Genomic DNA, 23,463 nt, shown 5'->3' on the forward strand with positions numbered 1-23,463 from the left:
GAACAAAATTATACGACGCATGATTTGGAATTAGGCGCGGTTGTTTTTGCATTAAAGACTTGGAGACACTACTTATATGGGGTCAAAAGTATTATATATACCGACCACAAAAGTCTTCAACACATATTTAATCAGAAACAACTGAATATGAGGCAGCGTAGGTGGATTGAATTATTGAATGATTACGACTTTGAGATTCATTACCACCCGGGGAAGGCAAATGTGGTAGCCGATGCCTTGAGCAGGAAGGACAGAGAACCCATTCGAGTAAAATCTATGAATATAATGATTCATAATAACATTACTACTCAAATAAAGGAAGTGCAACAAGGAGTTTTAAAAGAGGGAAATTTAAAGGATGAAATACCCAAAGGATCGGAGAAGCATCTTAATATTCGGGAAGACGGAACCCGGTATAGGGCTGAAAGGATTTGGGTACCAAAATTTGGAGATATGAGAGAAATGGTACTTAGAGAAGCTCATAAAACCAGATACTCAATACATCCTGGAACGGGGAAGATGTACAAGGATCTCAAGAAACATTTTTGGTGGCCGGGTATGAAAGCCGATGTTGCTAAATACGTAGGAGAATGTTTGACGTGTTCTAAGGTCAAAGCTGAGCATCAGAAACCATCAGGTCTACTTCAACAACCCGAAATCCCGGAATGGAAATGGGAAAACATTACCATGGATTTCATCACTAAATTGCCAAGGACTGCAAGTGGTTTTGATACTATTTGGGTAATAGTTGATCGTCTCACCAAATCAGCACACTTCCTACCAATAAGAGAAGATGACAAGATGGAGAAGTTAGCACGACTGTATTTGAAGGAAGTCGTCTCCAGACATGGAATACCAATCTCTATTATCTCTGATAGGGATGGCAGATTTATTTCAAGATTCTGGCAGACATTACAACAAGCATTAGGAACTCGTCTAGACATGAGTACTGCCTATCATCCACAAACTGATGGGCAGAGCGAAAGGACGATACAAACGCTTGAAGACATGCTAAACCTATATATATCAAATCGTAACAATAGACCACAAGATTTCATATTTCAATACACATCCCATACATAGAGATAAAAATCATTCATATGGTGAACACCTGGTAACCGACAATAACAAGATGCATATATAAGAATATCCCCATCATTCCGGGACACCCTTCGGATATGATATAAATTTCGAAGTACTAAAGCATCCGGTACTTTGGATGGGGTTTGTTAGGCCCAATAGATCTATCTTTAGGATTCGCGTTAATTAGGGTGTCTGTTCCCTAATTCTTAGATTACCAGACTTAATAAAAAGGGGCATATTCGATTTCGATAATTCAACCATAGAATGTAGTTTCACGTACTTGTGTCTATTTTGTAAATCATTTATAAAACCTGCATGTATTCTCATCCCAAAAATATTAGATTTTAAAAGTGGGACTATAACTCACTTTCACAGATTTTTACTTCGTCGGGAAGTAAGACTTGGCCACTGGTTGATTCACGAACCTATAACAATATATACATATATATCAAAGTATGTTCAAAATATATTTACAACACTTTTAATATATTTTGATGTTTTAAGTTTATTAAGTCAGCTGTCCTCGTTAGTAACCTACAACTAGTTGTCCACAGTTAGATGTACAGAAATAAATCGATAAATATTATCTTGAATCAATCCACGACCCAGTGTATACGTATCTCAGTATTGATCACAACTCAAACTATATATATTTTGGAATCAACCTCAACCCTGTATAGCTAACTCCAACATTCACATATAGAGTGTCTATGGTTGTTCCGAAATATATATAGATGTGTCGACATGATAGGTCGAAACATTGTATACGTGTCTATGGTATCTCAAGATTACATAATATATAATACAAGTTGATTAAGTTATGGTTGGAATAGATTTGTTACCAATTTTCACGTAGCTAAAATGAGAAAAATTATCCAATCTTGTTTTACCCATAACTTCTTCATTTTAAATCCGTTTTGAGTGAATCAAATTGCTATGGTTTCATATTGAACTCTATTTTATGAATCTAAACAAAAAAAGTATAGGTTTCTAGCCGGAAAAATAAGTTACAAGTCGTTTTTGTAAAGGTAGTCATTTCAGTCGAAAGAACGACGTCTAGATGACCATTTTAGAAAACATACTTCCACTTTGAGTTTAACCATAATTTTTGGATATAGTTTCATGTTCATAATAAAAATCATTTTCTCAGAATAACAACTTTTAAATCAAAGTTTATCATAGTTTTTAATTAACTAACCCAAAACAGCCCGCGGTGTTACTACGACGGCGTAAATCCGGTTTTACGGTGTTTTTCGTGTTTCCAGGTTTTAAATCATTAAGTTAGCATATCATATAGATATAGAACATGTGTTTAGTTGATTTTAAAAGTCAAGTTAGAAGGATTAACTTTTGTTTGCGAACAAGTTTAGAATTAACTAAACTATGTTCTAGTGATTACAAGTTTAAACCTTCGAATAAGATAGCTTTATATGTATGAATCGAATGATGTTATGAACATCATTACTACCTTAAGTTCCTTGGATGAACCTACTGGAAAAGAGAAAAATGAATCTAGCTTCAATGGATCCTTGGATGGCTCAAAGTTCTTGAAGCAAAATCATGACACGAAAACAAGTTCAAGTAAGATCATCACTTGAAATAAGACTGTTATAGTTATAGAAATTGAACCATGTTTGAATATGATTATTACCTTGTATTAGAATGATAACCTACTGTAAGAAACAAAGATTTCTTGAGGTTGGATGATCACCTTACAAGATTGGAAGTGAGCTAGCAAACTTGAAAGTATTCTTGATTTTATGAAACTAGAACTTTTGGAATTTATGAAGAACACTTAGAACTTGAAGATAGAACTTGAGAGAGTTCAATTAGATGAAGAAAATTGAAGAATGAAAGTGTTTGTAGGTGTTTTTGGTCGTTGGTGTATGGATTAGATATAAAGGATATGTAATTTTGTTTTCATGTAAATAAGTCATGAATGATTACTCATATTATTAGAATAACATATGATATAATTTATATATTAATATGGATATATGTATATGTGTATATATATTATAACTTGAAACGTAAACAAAATATTAGATTAAATACTTTATATGATTGTATCTGTTTCAAAATGTTTATCAATGGAATTAAAAGATAAGATCAAATGATTGAATTATCAGATATATTAAATTATGATTACAAGTCTCTGTTGAAAGGCCCACGTTGATTTGAGAAATCTTTTCATTTTAACAATATTCGGAAAATGGTAAAGTGATTTATAAATATGAACAAATTGTCAATCATTGAGAACTAGACAAAGGATAGTGGAAAATTGAATCTCATAAAAACTCGATTGATCTATTTAGTTTCAAACGTACAAAAACATTTTCAGTTTAAAAAGAACTTTATTATTAAAACGTATATAACTTTTATAAATATCTAGAACCACTTTTGACAACTCATTACTTAACTAGTATGATAAAGATAACGATATTTATATTTTATTTTATTAAATATATATAATGATTTAAATTAATATTATATATATTTATACGCGTATTATACGTACATAGTTTTATACTTTTACTATACTTAAACTTTACCTTTACTTTATTTTTACTTTACTTTAACTTTAATAATTCATACTTTAATAATTCACTTTAATAATTCATACTTTAATAATTCACTTTAATAATTCATACTTTAATAATTCACTTTAATAATTCATACTTTAATAATTCACTTTAATAATTCAAAAATCTATTATAAATAGAATTCAATAGGTTTCATTATTTCATAGAAACTTGAAAATAGTTTTATCTAAACTCTCTCAATCGATTTACATATATATATTTACTCCGTATTATCTCAAGATATTATTAGTATACATAAAATATTACGACGGAGTGCTGTCCGAGTGATTTCGAAGTTGTTTTTTCGAGTGGGATAGGATTAAGGAAATTATGGGTTATAGCTATGGAGGTGATTGAGTATGGTTCATGGGTATGCTCGTGAGGTCAATATAGTGTTTATCATCTCCGTTGCGTTTACGTACCTTTCCTGCAATATTGAATCTCAATATTGATATGTGAGTACTCATAATTTAATTTTTACATACTAATAGTGTATCCCTGACTAGTGCTCGAGTATATAGGATTATGCATGCTTGTACTTTTGATATTGCCATTAGATAGGTTATGTTGATTCCTGAATTAGTTACATATACGATTGAGATAAGGTATAAGATATGCATGTTGTTGGAAAGCTAGCGTAAAATAGTTGAATTTTGGTTTAAGAATCACTTGAATCCAAGTAACGGTTAGAAAGTTATGAAATAAACAAATTGCATAATTAATTTCGTAATTAAAATTGCTGATGATAATTAGTGAACTAATTTTCTGGGTTATAAAAAGTGGTTATTTGGATTCTACTCGTCGAGTAGATGAATTTTCATATAAAGCACGTCTCGTTTCGTTGAACGGTTGTCAAGTTATGGACAAAAGAAGTTTTGCAAATTTTGATGAAATGTCGAAACGGGAACTGAAATTCTCGGTGATCTGCGTTGTTTCATATATAAAAAAAAATACCACTGAATTCTTTGCTATAAGATCTAACAAACGACTCTGGCCGTTTGTCAATTCGAGTCTCGACGATTTTTCTAAAAATCATCAAAGTTGACGGTTTGGTCACATTTTAAAATTCTAAAAAGAGCTGAAACTTTTTTATTTAAAAATGTCAGTTTTGTATCAGTTGTCATGGTCGGCTTGATATGTTTTTACTCTTGCCAAAAATCATGTTATATCTTTGTGGTAACGAGAATTTGTAGGCTTTGACCGTTTGTCAATACGAGTTTTGAGGAATTTTCTAAAAATCTCCAAAGTAGGCTACTCGGTCAATTTTGTAAATTTATTAAAGCTGAAAAATTAACTTTGAAACGCCGAAAACGCGTTGGCAACTACGAGTTGTCTAGGTTTAGTTTACTTCTGTAATATTTATGCTTAATCTTTTTGGTAATGTGTAACTTTTATCTTTGGCCGTTTATCAATCGGAGTTCCGATAATTTTTCTAAAAATAGCTGAAGTGGCCCGTTTAGTCATGTTTGACCGAAAATCATTTTTGTATAGGTTATTATATATTTGCATGCGGCCTCATTTTTACTTTGACCTTTGACTTTAACCTTTGACTTTTCCTGTTAACTTTTCAGTTAACTTTTTGTGTTGATTTTCTCTAAAAAAAAAAAAAAAAAAAAAAAAAAAAAAAAAAACCTAAAATACTATTTTATGATTATGAAACCATTTGTGTTACGTTGTTTCACACGTCACCTTTTACTAGAATCTTAATTGAGCATGAGTAATATAACATGTTACTATACTGTAGAGTCAGACTCGAGCTATAGGATAGGATTGCACTATGACTTGACCTAAATTGCTATACAAATATTGACCAACATATAAATATATATAATTAATATAGGTTCGTGAATCCGAGGCCAACCTTGCACTTGTTCAATGACGTTATATGTATTTTTACTACGAAATACAGTATGGTGAGTTTCATTTGCCTTTTTACCCTTTATATTTTTGGGACTGAGAATACATGCGCTTTTATAAATGTTTGATGAAATAGACACAAGTAATTGAAACTACATTCTATGGTTGAATTATCGAAATCGAATATGCCCCTTTTTATTAAAGTCTGGTAATCTAAGAATTAGGGAACAGACACCCTAATTGACGCGAATCCTAAAGATAGATCTATTGGGCCTAACAAACCCCATCCAAAGTACCGGATGCTTTAGTACTTCGAAATTTATATCATGTCCGAAGGAGGATCCCGGAATGATAGGGGATATTCTTATATGCATATTGTTAATGTCGGTTACCAGGTGTTCACCATATGAATGATTATTTTTGTCTCTATGCATGGGACGTATATTTATGAGAACTGGAAATGAAATTCTTGTGATCTATTAAAATGATGGAAATAAATGATTATGATAAACTAATGAACTCACCAACCTTTTGGTTGACACTTTAAAGCATGTTTATTCTCAGGTGTTAAAGAAATCTTCCGCTGTGCATTTGCTCATTTTAAAGATATTACTTGGAGTCTTTCATAGCATATTTCGAAGAACGTTGCATTCGAGTCATTGAGTTCATCAAAGATTATTATTAAATCAATTTATAGTTGGATAGTGGATATTATGAAATGGTATGCATGTGTGTCAATTTTCGATGTAAAGAAAGATTGTCTTTTAAAAACGAATGCAAAGTTTGTAAAATGTATCATATAGAGGTCAAATACCTCGCAATGTAATCAACTATTGTGAATCGTTTATAATGTATATGAACGGGTCCTTTCAGTTGGTATCAGAGCCAGGTTAAATTTTCTGATACCAACTGAAAGGACCCGTTCATATACATTATAAACGATTCACAATAGTTGATTACATTGCGAGGTATTTGACCTCTATATGATACATTTTACAAACTTTGCATTCGTTTTTAAAAGACAATCTTTCTTTACATCGAAAATTGACACACATGCATACCATTTCATAATATCCACTATCCAACTATAAATTGATTTAATAATAATCTTTGATGAACTCAATGACTCGAATGCAACGTTCTTCGAAATATGCTATGAAAGACTCCAAGTAATATCTTTAAAATGAGCAAATGCACAGCGGAAGATTTCTTTAACACCTGAGAATAAACATGCTTTAAAGTGTCAACCAAAAGGTTGGTGAGTTCATTAGTTTATCATAATCATTTATTTCCATCATTTTAATAGATCACAAGAATTTCATTTCCAGTTCTCATAAATATACGTCCCATGCATAGAGACAAAAATAATCATTCATATGGTGAACACCTGGTAACCGACATTAACAATATGCATATAAGAATATCCCCTATCATTCCGGGATCCTCCTTCGGACATGATATAAATTTCGAAGTACTAAAGCATCCGGTACTTTGGATGGGGTTTGTTAGGCCCAATAGATCTATCTTTAGGATTCGCGTCAATTAGGGTGTCTGTTCCCTAATTCTTAGATTACCAGACTTTAATAAAAAGGGGCATATTCGATTTCGATAATTCAACCATAGAATGTAGTTTCAATTACTTGTGTCTATTTCATCAAACATTTATAAAAGCGCATGTATTCTCAGTCCCAAAAATATAAAGGGTAAAAAGGCAAATGAAACTCACCATACTGTATTTCGTAGTAAAAATACATATAACGTCATTGAACAAGTGCAAGGTTGGCCTCGGATTCACGAACCTATATTAATTATATATATTTATATGTTGGTCAATATTTGTATAGCAATTTAGGTCAAGTCATAGTGCAATCCTATCCTATAGCTCGAGTCTGACTCTACAGTATAGTAACATGTTATATTACTCATGCTCAATTAAGATTCTAGTAAAAGGTGACGTGTGAAACAACGTAACACAAATGGTTTCATAATCATAAAATAGTATTTTAGGTTTTTTTTTTTTTTTTTTTTTTTTTTTTTTTTTTTTTTTTTTTTTTTTTTTAGAGAAAATCAACACAAAAAGTTAACTGAAAAGTTAACAGGAAAAGTCAAAGGTTAAAGTCAAAGGTCAAAGTAAAAATGAGGCCGCATGCAAATATATAATAACCTATACAAAAATGATTTTCGGTCAAACATGACTAAACGGGCCACTTCAGCTATTTTTAGAAAAATTATCGGAACTCCGATTGATAAACGGCCAAAGATAAAAGTTACACATTACCAAAAAGATTAAGCATAAATATTACAGAAGTAAACTAAACCTAGACAACTCGTAGTTGCCAACGCGTTTTCGGCGTTTCAAAGTTAATTTTTCAGCTTTAATAAATTTACAAAAGTGACCGAGTAGCCTACTTTGGAGATTTTTAGAAAATTCCTCAAAACTCGTATTGACAAACGGTCAAAGCCTACAAATTCTCGTTCCATATTAATTGATTTCGTTGCGAGGTTTTGACCTCTATATGAGACGTTTTTCAAAGACTGCATTCATTTTTAAAACAAACCATAACCTTTATTTCATAAATAAAGGTTTAAAAAGCTTTACGTAGATTATCAAATAATGATAATCTAAAATATCCTGTTTACACACGACCATTACATAATGGTTTACAATACAAATATGTTACATCGAAATCAGTTTCTTGAATGCAGTTTTTACACAATATCATACAAACATGGACTCCAAATCTTGTCCTTATTTTAGTATGCAACAGCGGAAGCTCTTAATATTCACCTGAGAATAAACATGCTTTAAACGTCAACAAAAATGTTGGTGAGTTATAGGTTTAACCTATATATATCAAATCGTAACAATAGACCACAAGATTTCATATTTCAATACACATCCCATACATAGAGATAAAAATCATTCATATGGTGAACACCTGGTAACCGACAATAACAAGATGCATATATAAGAATATCCCCATCATTCCGGGACACCCTTCGGATATGATATAAATTTCGAAGTACTAAAGCATCCGGTACTTTGGATGGGGTTTGTTAGGCCCAATAGATCTATCTTTAGGATTCGCGTCAATTAGGGTGTCTGTTCCCTAATTCTTAGATTACCAGACTTAATAAAAAGGGGCATATTCGATTTCGATAATTCAACCATAGAATGTAGTTTCACGTACTTGTGTCTATTTTGTAAATCATTTATAAAACCTGCATGTATTCTCATCCCAAAAATATTAGATTTTAAAAGTGGGACTATAACTCACTTTCACAGATTTTTACTTCGTCGGGAAGTAAGACTTGGCCACTGGTTGATTCACGAACCTATAACAATATATACATATATATCAAAGTATGTTCAAAATATATTTACAACACTTTTAATATATTTTGATGTTTTAAGTTTATTAAGTCAGCTGTCCTCGTTAGTAACCTACAACTAGTTGTCCACAGTTAGATGTACAGAAATAAATCGATAAATATTATCTTGAATCAATCCACGACCCAGTGTATACGTATCTCAGTATTGATCACAACTCAAACTATATATATTTTGGAATCAACCTCAACCCTGTATAGCTAACTCCAACATTCACATATAGAGTGTCTATGGTTGTTCCGAAATATATATAGATGTGTCGACATGATAGGTCGAAACATTGTATACGTGTCTATGGTATCTCAAGATTACATAATATATAATACAAGTTGATTAAGTTATGGTTGGAATAGATTTGTTACCAATTTTCACGTAGCTAAAATGAGAAAAATTATCCAATCTTGTTTTACCCATAACTTCTTCATTTTAAATCCGTTTTGAGTGAATCAAATTGCTATGGTTTCATATTGAACTCTATTTTATGAATCTAAACAAAAAAAGTATAGGTTTCTAGCCGGAAAAATAAGTTACAAGTCGTTTTTGTAAAGGTAGTCATTTCAGTCGAAAGAACGACGTCTAGATGACCATTTTAGAAAACATACTTCCACTTTGAGTTTAACCATAATTTTTGGATATAGTTTCATGTTCATAATAAAAATCATTTTCTCAGAATAACAACTTTTAAATCAAAGTTTATCATAGTTTTTAATTAACTAACCCAAAACAGCCCGCGGTGTTACTACGACGGCGTAAATCCGGTTTTACGGTGTTTTTCGTGTTTCCAGGTTTTAAATCATTAAGTTAGCATATCATATAGATATAGAACATGTGTTTAGTTGATTTTAAAAGTCAAGTTAGAAGGATTAACTTTTGTTTGCGAACAAGTTTAGAATTAACTAAACTATGTTCTAGTGATTACAAGTTTAAACCTTCGAATAAGATAGCTTTATATGTATGAATCGAATGATGTTATGAACATCATTACTACCTTAAGTTCCTTGGATGAACCTACTGGAAAAGAGAAAAATGAATCTAGCTTCAATGGATCCTTGGAAGAAAAATTATCGGAACTCCGATTGATAAACGGCCAAAGATAAAAGTTACACATTACCAAAAAGATTAAGCATAAATATTACAGAAGTAAACTAAACCTAGACAACTCGTAGTTGCCAACGCGTTTTCGGCGTTTCAAAGTTAATTTTTCAGCTTTAATAAATTTACAAAAGTGACCGAGTAGCCTACTTTGGAGATTTTTAGAAAATTCCTTAAAACTCGTATTGACAAACGGTCAAAGCCTACAAATTCTCGTTACCACAAAGATATAACATGATTTTTGGCAAGAGTAAAAACATATCAAGCCGACCATGACAACTGATACAAAACTGACATTTTTAAATAAAAAAGTTTCAGCTCTTTTTAGAATTTTAAAATGTGACCAAACCGTCAACTTTGATGATTTTTAGAAAAATCGTCGAGACTCGAATTGACAAACGGCCAGAGTCGTTTGTTAGATCTTATAGCAAAGAATTCAGTGGTATTTTTTTTTATATATGAAACAACGCAGATCACCGAGAATTTCAGTTCCCGTTTTGACATTTCATCAAAATTTGCAAAACTTCTTTTGTCCATAACTTGACAACCGTTCAACGAAACGAGACGTGCTTTATATGAAAATTCATCTACTCGACGAGTAGAATCCAAATAACCACTTTTTATAACCCAGAAAATTAGTTCACTAATTATCATCAGCAATTTTAATTACGAAATTAATTATGCAATTTGTTTATTTCATAACTTTCTAACCGTTACTTGGATTCAAGTGATTCTTAAACCAAAATTCAACTATTTTACGCTAGCTTTCCAACAACATGCATATCTTATACCTTATCTCAATCGTATATGTAACTAATTCAGGAATCAACATAACCTATCTAATGGCAATATCAAAAGTACAAGCATGCATAATCCTATATACTCGAGCACTAGTCAGGGATACACTATTAGTATGTAAAAATTAAATTATGAGTACTCACATATCAATATTGAGATTCAATATTGCAGGAAAGGTACGTAAACGCAACGGAGATGATAAACACTATATTGACCTTACGAGCATACCCATGAACCATACTCAATCACCTCCATAGCTATAACCCATAATTTCCTTAATCCTATCCCACTCGAAAAAACAACTTCGAAATCACTCGGACAGCACTCCGTCGTAATATTTTATGTATACTAATAATATCTTGAGATAATACGGAGTAAATATATATATGTAAATCGATTGAGAGAGTTTAGATAAAACTATTTTCAAGTTTCTATGAAATAATGAAACCTATTGAATTCTATTTATAATAGATTTTTGAATTATTAAAGTGAATTATTAAAGTATGAATTATTAAAGTGAATTATTAAAGTATGAATTATTAAAGTGAATTATTAAAGTATGAATTATTAAAGTGAATTATTAAAGTATGAATTATTAAAGTTAAAGTAAAGTAAAAATAAAGTAAAGGTAAAGTTTAAGTATAGTAAAAGTATAAAACTATGTACGTATAATACGCGTATAAATATATATAATATTAATTTAAATCATTATATATATTTAATAAAATAAAATATAAATATCGTTATCTTTATCATACTAGTTAAGTAATGAGTTGTCAAAAGTGGTTCTAGATATTTATAAAAGTTATATACGTTTTAATAATAAAGTTCTTTTTAAACTGAAAACGTTTTTGTACGTTTGAAACTAAATAGATCAATCGAGTCTTTATGAGATTCAATTTTCCACTATCCTTTGTCTAGTTCTCAATGATTGACAATTTGTTCATATTTATAAATCACTTTACCATTTTCCGAATATTGTTAAAATGAAAAGATTTCTCAAATCAACGTGGGCCTTTCAACAGAGACTTGTAATCATAATTTAATATATCTGATAATTCAATCATTTGATCTTATCTTTTAATTCCATTGATAAACATTTTGAAACAGATACAATCATATAAAGTATTTAATCTAATATTTTGTTTACGTTTCAAGTTATAATATATATACACATATACATATATAATCATATTCGTTTAATGGTTCGTGAATCGTTGGAACTTGGTCGAGGTTGAATGAATGTATGAACATAGTTTAAAATTCTTGAAATTTAACTTAACAAATATTGCTTATCGTGTCGGAAACATATAAAGATTAAAGTTTAAATTTGGTTGGAAATTTCCGGGTTGTCACAGTACCTACCCGTTAAAGAAATTTCGTCCCGAAATTTGAGTGAAAAGGTCGTGAATGATAATAAGTATGTTTTCATGATGCATACGGGCTGAAAATTAGAGTTTTATCATCAGCGAATAATTTGGATAAATAATACATTTATATGAAGAGTACGAATGAAGCGAACATAGAAGAGTGAAATGAGTAAGTATAGATTCATCTTATCATTTGACGTAGATATGATTGATTCCCAGATTTTAAGGGATTTGAAGAAAATCTTCTTAATAAGATTTGACTCTCCGGTAATCAAGGGAATTAGGATCCGCTTTAAATGCGATCATCCATTTTAATTGTTCTGTCGGAGATTTTCTTATAAATTCACCTCCTTCGTTTCCTTACAACTCACACCATCTGTTGATGCATTTTATGCAAGTCCCTAGACATCTACCCACGTCCATTGCAGGTACAACAGTTTACAGGCCACCATGATTGCTCGTTATTATCCTATCCGTGTTTGTATGTGGTTACAGGAACTGAAGGAACAAGATTTAGATGTTTGACTATGTTAGACTTAGTCAGACGTACGAGTGAAGCCTCACTAGTACGGCTGACAGGCTCATACGCATGGTTGATGCTGAGCTAAGTCACAATTACAACCTAAATGATAAGACACGAGTGAGTGATCACCCGTACGGTTGATGAAGCCAACTCGTACGTGTGATGAATGAATCATATGGGTGTGTCAACAGTAGGGGTATATAAAGTCTTATGTTCTTCATTTTTGGTTAAGCCTCTCATTTGTTACACACACTCAGATCTAGTGAGCTCCTTCGATTCTCTCTCAGTCCAAATCACCCAGGTGGTGAATAGTAGCTCTAGGTGTTGATCTAATCACACTTGATTTAGTTGTGGTTTGACTAAATTAATCAAAAAAAAACTTAACCTATTCACTAGAGGGTTTGATTCACTTATTCTGCCATTGTGTGAGTTAAATCTGTTGATTTCTAAGTTCCTAGTCATGTTTCATCACCTTCTATTCTTTCCCCCTCAACTCATATTTTAAAGTATTCATCAATATGCTCCATTCAGTTCTGATTCTTGATATACTTCTAACTTTCATATCGGTCATTCTTCTTTTTTTTTTCATCTACCGCCGGAAGAATCTATTTACTTCTACTATACTCTTGGGTTTATAGTGTTCCTAGTTCTCCCGTGTCTTTATATTGCTATATGCATCGATATATATGGTTTATAATTTCTGGTTTGTCGTTGGGCTTTATATGTTCCCTTATATTTCAAAGTCTCTGCTTCTGTCTTCTATAATCATTATCATTCACAGTTAATGCTCTCTTTTATTTGCTGCAATTTATACCCCAATTTCTATTTCGGAGTTTTGTCCTTTCGTTTCTTCTTCTTGCGATTAAGCACCGCTTGTAATGGTCCAGAATTCACAGATATGAATTTCGAAATGAACATTGTTAATGTTCTAGGAAGGAAATTGTGATGGCACGATCTTGACTTGTCAAATTACTAAAATACCTTGGAAAAGGCCGAATCATCAAGAAATATTTTCTTGATATTTTAGAGGTTAAATAGAATACAAGAGTCGTATAACATGGCACATGATGATGTTATGATCTGTGAATCATCACGTTCCATTTAGAAACTCATCATGACTTACTGTAATATAATCACATTGATCAAGTGTCATTATATTATACTAATTCATGCTTCAGTTCCCAACACTACTTCAAAATATTCCTATTTTAAACTTGAATGTTTCAGAATTTAGAAACTAAAATAGTTTCTTTTATGATGTTATACAGATAGCGCGAAGAGGTAAATGATTTCAAATAAGAAAAATTAAGAAAATATCTTCAGAAATATGGAGGATATTTATAATGAAAGATATGATGATATTTTAGAATTTCTAATATCAGAAGATGATGAAGAATATTGTCCGCAGAGGTTTAGAGTCAGGAGCAAGGTATTCGTTAATGACTTCAGCAGATACTGAATTATTTGGATTCTTTAAAGTCAGGTTCAGTCTTTGTAATTTGTCCACAGCCTCCTTCCTACTTTGCTCAATCCGTTTTCCAGTTCCAAGACTTCTCTTTTTCTGCGCTTTGCCAGCACACCTATTCATTATCATCAAGCTTTTACTGTTAAGGTCGTTTATAGTTTTTTTTTGCTACTTCATCAGTATTTTTCCATTTTCAGAGAACCAATTCGTAGTTCGAAGTGTTTTTCAGAATCTTCACATTCAAATTAAGTCCAGAAGATAGACGTTATATATACACATATAACTGTTGGCGTAGACGTGCTGCGAGATTTCAAAATACTGATTGCTAATTCCCAATGATTCGTATGGAAATTCTCATTACAAGATGCGAATGAGTAAATGATGGGGTTTCAATGAATAATTATAATGACTTTTTGGAGAGGCTAAAGTCAAAGGGTAATGAAGTTGTTGATACATCTGTTAATAATGTGGTGGAATGTAAAAGGTTCCCTGGTAACGATGTGTATATCTCAAGGTTATAATAAGGTTAGTCTGACTGAAAAGTTGAAGTTGACTTGCTGGAGCTGTGACAAAACTGGCTACTTTGAATAGGAGTCGCAAAGTTATTTTTGCTAATAAATGCTAAAGAATCTGACGCGGATACGTTGTTTAAACTATTACTTTGATTTCAAGAGTTTTTCGGGTACATAACTGTGGGTAACATGTGGTTGGATCATCATCTCGATTGCTCATCATTCGAAGTGTCTTCAGAAATTTTCGAAGGGTTTGAACACAGATTGTAATCGTTAACATACATTTGATGTTCTAACACAGTTTTGAAGTCAAAATATAGCTTGTGAAAGATGTAAGTATCTAAGAGTGATGATTTTGGTCATATCTCAAGTTGAATTTTGAGATTTCAAAATCAGAATATGTAATTAAATTTTGAATGAGTATGGTTGTTTTGATTTCTATAAAAGAATGTATATTGTTGTGAAAGTAGGGAGTATAATGGATGATTTGCTGAATCAGATTCGAAGAATGTAATATATTAATTGTGAATTTATATATCTCTCGGGTATTACCTACCCGTTAAAAAAAATTTCACAATTAATATTTTGTACAAAAGAATTTTATTACAATCTTTATGAAAAAATATATATATGTATATTTTCTTCAGATATAACATAGATTTAATGAGTTAATGTTAAATTAAACTCATTTGATTTACGGTTGAAACTAGAATTGAATAATCCCTAAAGGCTTTAAAAAGTACATAACTTTTACGCAGTATTTCTTTAATGACATTGAAATTATGAATCAATACTTCGTTATTTGTTGATGTATGATGTTCGGTTCGTGGAATTCTTGTGAATTTCGCAAAGTACGAATGATGTTATCTGAAAAGTTTCGGGTACATCGATGATGAAAGTGTAAAATCAAATATATACTTGATTTATTATGAATTGGAATTTGTTGAATTGCGACAGAGATTGTAGTTAACGCTGGTTAAGTTGCGGCCGAAGGATGTACATTATTGCACATTTGTAATATGAATTAACCGAGTAGTTAAGATTCACACACAATAGCTTAGCACGGAAAGATTTATTTTTATTTCAAAATATATAAAATATACATATAATTTCTTCAAAGGGAATGAGTTAATTCTTCATAACTCGTTGATACAATATACGGGTTATTGATTCGTAATGATGTCCATAGTGATTCTTGAGCTGACGGAGTTTGTGATGTTATAGGTGTTGTTGATTCTGATGTTGACTGTATTGATGATGCTGGTGACGCTGATGGTACTGTTGATGCTGTTGGTAAAACAAGTTTAGCTTGTTAATCACACACCATTTTTGTCAGGGTTTCTACTCTTCCTTCTATTATTTTGGTTCGCTTAACTGATTTATGGTTAGGGCTAGATTAGATAATCTCTAAGACTTTAGAGATTACATAATCTGCGCGGAATGTTTCTCCAATGAAGTTATGAATTAATACTTCATCGGTTATTGTTGTTGGTATTCCTTGGTATCTACAGGGCGTATGACATTGGTGCTCGTGGGACAGAGTGTAAAGTTGAGGTTTACGACGTGGTTGTAGTTGGGGTGGTAATGGTACTATTGGCGTTGATGATGGTGTTACTGGTTATGCTGCTGATGCTGCTGCTGGTGTTTGTAATCTCTGCACCATATTCTCTAAAGCCACTACCCGAGCGCGAAGCTCGTTGACTTCTTCTATTACACCGGGGTGATTGTCGGTTCGGACGAGCGGATAAATAAAATCTAAAATTTGATGTAATATATAATCGTGACGAGATACTCTGGAGATGAGCGAGAAAATGGTATTTCGAACAGGTTCGCCGGTAAGTGCTTCAGGTTCTTCATCAAGAGGGCAATGTGGTGGATGGAAGGAATCACCTTCTTCTTGTCTCCAATGATTGAGGAGGCTACGAACCCATCCCCAATTCATCCAGAATAGGTGATGACTGATTGGTTGATCTATTCCGGTGACACTGCTTTCGGAGCTGGAGTGGGATTCCATTTCGAAATCCGAGGAACTTGAATTAATGATGAATTCCATTTCGTACGATTGAATAAGGATTTTTTTTTTCTCGATATGAAATGATTTTCGGTTATCGGATGATATTCTAATTACATAGAATATCCATATATATTGAACAAAAGATTTCGTAAATTACGGAGGAATTTACGGGATATATCAGGCAACGTTTACAGTAATAGATACGATAAGATATGATTTAGCAGATACGCTAAGATATGAATTTTTGTCTATACACTATTCATGCAATCAATGCAGCAAGACGTGTCTTAGACTAAAAATGATAAGCAGGTAATTTCCTGAGGATGATAAGTAGTTAATTTTTGACACAAAATGATAAGCAAAACTATTGACATGCAGACACGGTCGAAGTCCAGACTCACTAATGCATCCTATCGACTTATCTGTTAGACACACTAATGCAGACCTGGTTCGCTAAGACCACCGCTCTGATACCAACTGAAATGTCCCGTTCTTATTGATTAAAAACGTTCCATATTAATTGATTTCGTTGCGAGGTTTTGACCTCTATATGAGACGTTTTTCAAAGACTGCATTCATTTTTAAAACAAACCATAACCTTTATTTCATAAATAAAGGTTTAAAAAGCTTTACGTAGATTATCAAATAATGATAATCTAAAATATCCTGTTTACACACGACCATTACATAATGGTTTACAATACAAATATATTACATCGAAATCAGTTTCTTGAATGCAGTTTTTACACAATATCATACAAACATGGACTCCAAATCTTGTCCTTATTTTAGTATGCAACAGCGGAAGCTCTTAATATTCACCTGAGAATAAACATGCTTTAAACGTCAACAAAAATGTTGGTGAGTTATAGGTTTAACCTATATATATCAAATCGTAACAATAGACCACAAGATTTCATATTTCAATACACATCCCATACATAGAGATAAAAATCATTCATATGGTGAACACCTGGTAACCGACAATAACAAGATGCATATATAAGAATATCCCCATCATTCCGGGACACCCTTCGGATATGATATAAATTTCGAAGTACTAAAGCATCCGGTACTTTGGATGGGGTTTGTTAGGCCCAATAGATCTATCTTTAGGATTCGCGTCAATTAGGGTGTCTGTTCCCTAATTCTTAGATTACCAGACTTAATAAAAAGGGGCATATTCGATTTCGATAATTCAACCATAGAATGTAGTTTCACGTACTTGTGTCTATTTTGTAAATCATTTATAAAACCTGCATGTATTCTCATCCCAAAAATATTAGATTTTAAAAGTGGGACTATAACTCACTTTCACAGATTTTTACTTCGTCGGGAAGTAAGACTTGGCCACTGGTTGATTCACGAACCTATAACAATATATACATATATATCAAAGTATGTTCAAAATATATTTACAACACTTTTAATATATTTTGATGTTTTAAGTTTATTAAGTCAGCTGTCCTCGTTAGTAACCTACAACTAGTTGTCCACAGTTAGATGTACAGAAATAAATCGATAAATATTATCTTGAATCAATCCACGACCCAGTGTATACGTATCTCAGTATTGATCACAACTCAAACTATATATATTTTGGAATCAACCTCAACCCTGTATAGCTAACTCCAACATTCACATATAGAGTGTCTATGGTTGTTCCGAAATATATATAGATGTGTCGACATGATAGGTCGAAACATTGTATACGTGTCTATGGTATCTCAAGATTACATAATATATAATACAAGTTGATTAAGTTATGGTTGGAATAGATTTGTTACCAATTTTCACGTAGCTAAAATGAGAAAAATTATCCAATCTTGTTTTACCCATAACTTCTTCATTTTAAATCCGTTTTGAGTGAATCAAATTGCTATGGTTTCATATTGAACTCTATTTTATGAATCTAAACAAAAAAAGTATAGGTTTCTAGCCGGAAAAATAAGTTACAAGTCGTTTTTGTAAAGGTAGTCATTTCAGTCGAAAGAACGACGTCTAGATGACCATTTTAGAAAACATACTTCCACTTTGAGTTTAACCATAATTTTTGGATATAGTTTCATGTTCATAATAAAAATCATTTTCTCAGAATAACAACTTTTAAATCAAAGTTTATCATAGTTTTTAATTAACTAACCCAAAACAGCCCGCGGTGTTACTACGACGGCGTAAATCCGGTTTTACGGTGTTTTTCGTGTTTCCAGGTTTTAAATCATTAAGTTAGCATATCATATAGATATAGAACATGTGTTTAGTTGATTTTAAAAGTCAAGTTAGAAGGATTAACTTTTGTTTGCGAACAAGTTTAGAATTAACTAAACTATGTTCTAGTGATTACAAGTTTAAACCTTCGAATAAGATAGCTTTATATGTATGAATCGAATGATGTTATGAACATCATTACTACCTTAAGTTCCTTGGATGAACCTACTGGAAAAGAGAAAAATGAATCTAGCTTCAATGGATCCTTGGATGGCTCAAAGTTCTTGAAGCAAAATCATGACACGAAAACAAGTTCAAGTAAGATCATCACTTGAAATAAGACTGTTATAGTTATAGAAATTGAACCATGTTTGAATATGATTATTACCTTGTATTAGAATGATAACCTACTGTAAGAAACAAAGATTTCTTGAGGTTGGATGATCACCTTACAAGATTGGAAGTGAGCTAGCAAACTTGAAAGTATTCTTGATTTTATGAAACTAGAACTTTTGGAATTTATGAAGAACACTTAGAACTTGAAGATAGAACTTGAGAGAGTTCAATTAGATGAAGAAAATTGAAGAATGAAAGTGTTTGTAGGTGTTTTTGGTCGTTGGTGTATGGATTAGATATAAAGGATATGTAATTTTGTTTTCATGTAAATAAGTCATGAATGATTACTCATATTTTTGTAATCTTATGAGATATTTCATGCTAGTTGCCAAATGATGGTTCCCACATGTGTTAGGTGACTCACATGGGCTGCTAAGAGCTGATCATTGGAGTGTATATACCAATAGTACATACATCTAAAAGCTGTGTATTGTACGAGTACGAATACGGGTGCATACGAGTAGAATTGTTGATGAAACTGAACGAGAATGTAATTGTAAGCATTTTTGTTAAGTAGAAGTATTTTGATAAGTGTATTGAAGTCTTTCAAAAGTGTATAAATACATATTAAAACACTACATGTATATACATTTTAACTGAGTCGTTAAGTCATCGTTAGTCGTTACATGTAAGTGTTGTTTTGAAACCTTTAGGTTAACGATCTTGTTAAATGTTGTTAACCCAATGTTTATAATATCAAAAGAGATTTTAAATTATTATATTATCATGATATTATGATGTACGAATATCTCTTAATATGATATATATACATTAAATGTCGTTACAACGATAAACGTTACATATATGTCTCGTTTCAAAATCATTAAGTTAGTAGTCTTGTTTTTACATATGTAGTTCATTGTTAATATAATTAATGATATGTTTACTTATCATAATATCATGTTAACTATATATATAACCATATATATGTCATCATATAGTTTTTTTTTACAAGTTTTAACGTTCGTGAATCACCGGTCAACTTGGGTGGTCAATTGTCTATATGAAACCTATTTCAATTAATCAAGTCTTAAAAAGTTTGATTGCTTAACATGTTGGAAACATTTAATCATGTAAACATCAATCTCAATTAATATATATAAACATGGAAAAGTTCGGGTCACTACAGTACCTACCCGTTAAATAAATTTCGTCCCGAAATTTTAAGCTGTTGAAGGTGTTGACGAATCTTCTGGAAATAGATGCGGGTATTTCTTCTTCATCTGATCTTCACGCTCCCAGGTGAACTCGGGTCCTCTACGAGCATTCCATCGAACCTTAACAATTGGTATCTTGTTTTGCTTAAGTCTTTTAACCTCACGATCCATTATTTCGACGGGTTCTTCGATGAATTGGAGTTTTTCGTTGATTTGGATTTCATATAACGGAATAGTGAGATCTTCTTTAGCAAAACATTTCTTCAAATTCGAGACGTGGAAAGTGTTATGTACAGCCGCGAGTTGTTGAGGTAACTCAAGTCGGTAAGCTACTGGTCCGACACGATCAATAATCTTGAATGGTCCAATATACCTTGGATTTAATTTCCCTCGTTTACCAAATCGAACAACGCCTTTCCAAGGTGAAACTTTAAGCATGACCATCTCTCCAATTTCAAATTCTATATCTTTTCTTTTAATGTCAGCGTAGCTCTTTTGTCGACTTTGGGCGGTTTTCAACCGTTGTTGAATTTGGATGATCTTCTCGGTAGTTTCTTGTATAATCTCCGGACCCGTAATCTGTCTATCCACCACCTCACTCCAACAAATCGGAGACCTGCACTTTCTACCATAAAGTGCTTCAAACGGCGCCATCTCAATGCTTGAATGGTAGCTGTTGTTGTAGGAAAATTCTGCTAACGGTAGATGTCTATCCCAACTGTTTCCGAAATCAATAACACATGCTCGTAGCATGTCTTCAAGCGTTTGTATCGTCCTTTCGCTCTGCCCATCAGTTTGTGGATGATAGGCAGTACTCATGTCTAGACGAGTTCCTAATGCCTGCTGTAATGTCTGCCAGAATCTTGAAATAAATCTGCCATCCCTATCAGAGATAATAGAGATTGGTATTCCATGTCTGGAGACGACTTCCTTCAAATACAGTCGTGCTAACTTCTCCATCTTGTCATCTTCTCTTATTGGTAGGAAGAGTGCTGATTTGGTGAGACGATCAACTATTACCCAAATAGTATCAAAACCACTTGCAGTCCTTGGCAATTTAGTGATGAAATCCATGGTAATGTTTTCCCATTTCCATTCCGGGATTTCGGGTTGTTGAAGTAGACCTGATGGTTTCTGATGCTCAGCTTTGACCTTAGAACACGTCAAACATTCTCCTACGTATTTAGCAACATCGGCTTTCATACCCGGCCACCAAAAATGTTTCTTGAGATCCTTGTACATCTTCCCCGTTCCAGGATGTATTGAGTATCTGGTTTTATGAGCTTCTCTAAGTACCATTTCTCTCATATCTCCAAATTTTGGTACCCAAATCCTTTCAGCCCTATACCGGGTTCCGTCTTCCCGAATATTAAGATGCTTCTCCGATCCTTTGGGTATTTCATCCTTTAAATTTCCCTCTTTTAAAACTCCTTGTTGCGCCTCCTTTATTTGAGTAGTAAGGTTATTATGAATCATTATATTCATAGATTTTACTCGAATGGGTTCTCTGTCCTTCCTGCTCAAGGCATCGGCTACCACATTTGCCTTCCCCGGGTGGTAACGAATCTCAAAGTCGTAATCATTCAATAATTCAATCCACCTACGCTGCCTCATATTCAGTTGTTTCTGATTAAATATGTGTTGAAGACTTTTGTGGTCGGTATATATAATACTTTTGACCCCATATAAGTAGTGCCTCCAAGTCTTTAATGCAAAAACAACCGCGCCTAATTCCAAATCATGCGTCGTATAATTTTGTTCGTGAATCTTCAATTGTCTAGACGCATAAGCAATCACCTTCGTTCGTTGCATTAATACACAACCGAGACCTTGCTTTGATGCGTCACAATAAATCACAAAATCATCATTCCCTTCAGGCAATGACAATATAGGTGCCGTAGTTAGCTTTTTCTTCAATAACTGAAACGCTTTCTCTTGTTCATCATTCCATTCAAATTTCTTCCCTTTATGCGTTAATGCAGTCAAGGGTTTTGCTATTCTGGAAAAGTCTTGGATGAACCTTCTGTAGTAACCAGCTAGTCCTAAAAACTGGCGTATGTGTTTCGGAGTTTTCGGGGTTTCCCACTTTTCAACAGTTTCTATCTTTGCCGGATCCACCTTAATACCTTCTTTGTTCACTATGTGACCGAGGAATTGAACTTCTTCCAACCAAAATGCACACTTTGAAAACTTAGCGTACAATTCTTCCTTCCTCAATACTTCTAACACCTTTCTCAAATGTTCACCGTGTTCTTGGTCATTCTTTGAGTAAATAAGTATGTCATCAATGAAAACAATGACAAACTTGTCAAGGTATGGTCCACACACTCGGTTCATAAGGTCCATGAACACAGCTGGTGCATTAGTTAAACCAAACGGCATGACCATAAACTCGTAATGACCGTAACGTGTTCTGAAAGCAGTCTTTGGAATATCATCTTCTTTCACCCGCATTTGATGGTACCCGGAACGTAAGTCAATCTTTGAATAAACAGACGAGCCTTGTAGTTGATCAAATAAGTCGTCGATTCTCGGTAGTGGGTAGCGGTTCTTGATGGTAAGTTTGTTCAACTCTCGGTAGTCGATACACAACCTGAATGTACCATCTTTCTTCTTGACAAACAAAACAGGAGCTCCCCACGGTGATGTGCTTGGTCGAATGAAACCACGCTCTAAAAGTTCTTGTAATTGGCTTTGCAGTTCTTTCATCTCGCTGGGTGCGAGTCTGTAAGGAGCACGAGCTATTGGTGCAGCTCCTGGTACAAGATCTATTTGAAATTCAACGGATCGATGTGGGGGTAATCCCGGTAATTCTTTCGGAAATACATCGGGAAATTCTTTTGCAATGGGAACATCATTGATGCTCTTTTCTTCAGTTTGTACTTTCTCGACGTGTGCTAGAACAGCATAGCAACCTTTTCTTATTAGTTTTTGTGCCTTCAAATTACTAATAAGATGTAGCTTCGTGTTGCCCTTTTCTCCGTACACCATTAAGGGTTTTCCTTTTTCTCGTAT

Source organism: Rutidosis leptorrhynchoides, chromosome 11 (assembly GCF_046630445.1).
Source record: "Rutidosis leptorrhynchoides isolate AG116_Rl617_1_P2 chromosome 11, CSIRO_AGI_Rlap_v1, whole genome shotgun sequence".
In the NCBI taxonomy this organism is placed as follows: domain Eukaryota; kingdom Viridiplantae; phylum Streptophyta; class Magnoliopsida; order Asterales; family Asteraceae; genus Rutidosis; species Rutidosis leptorrhynchoides.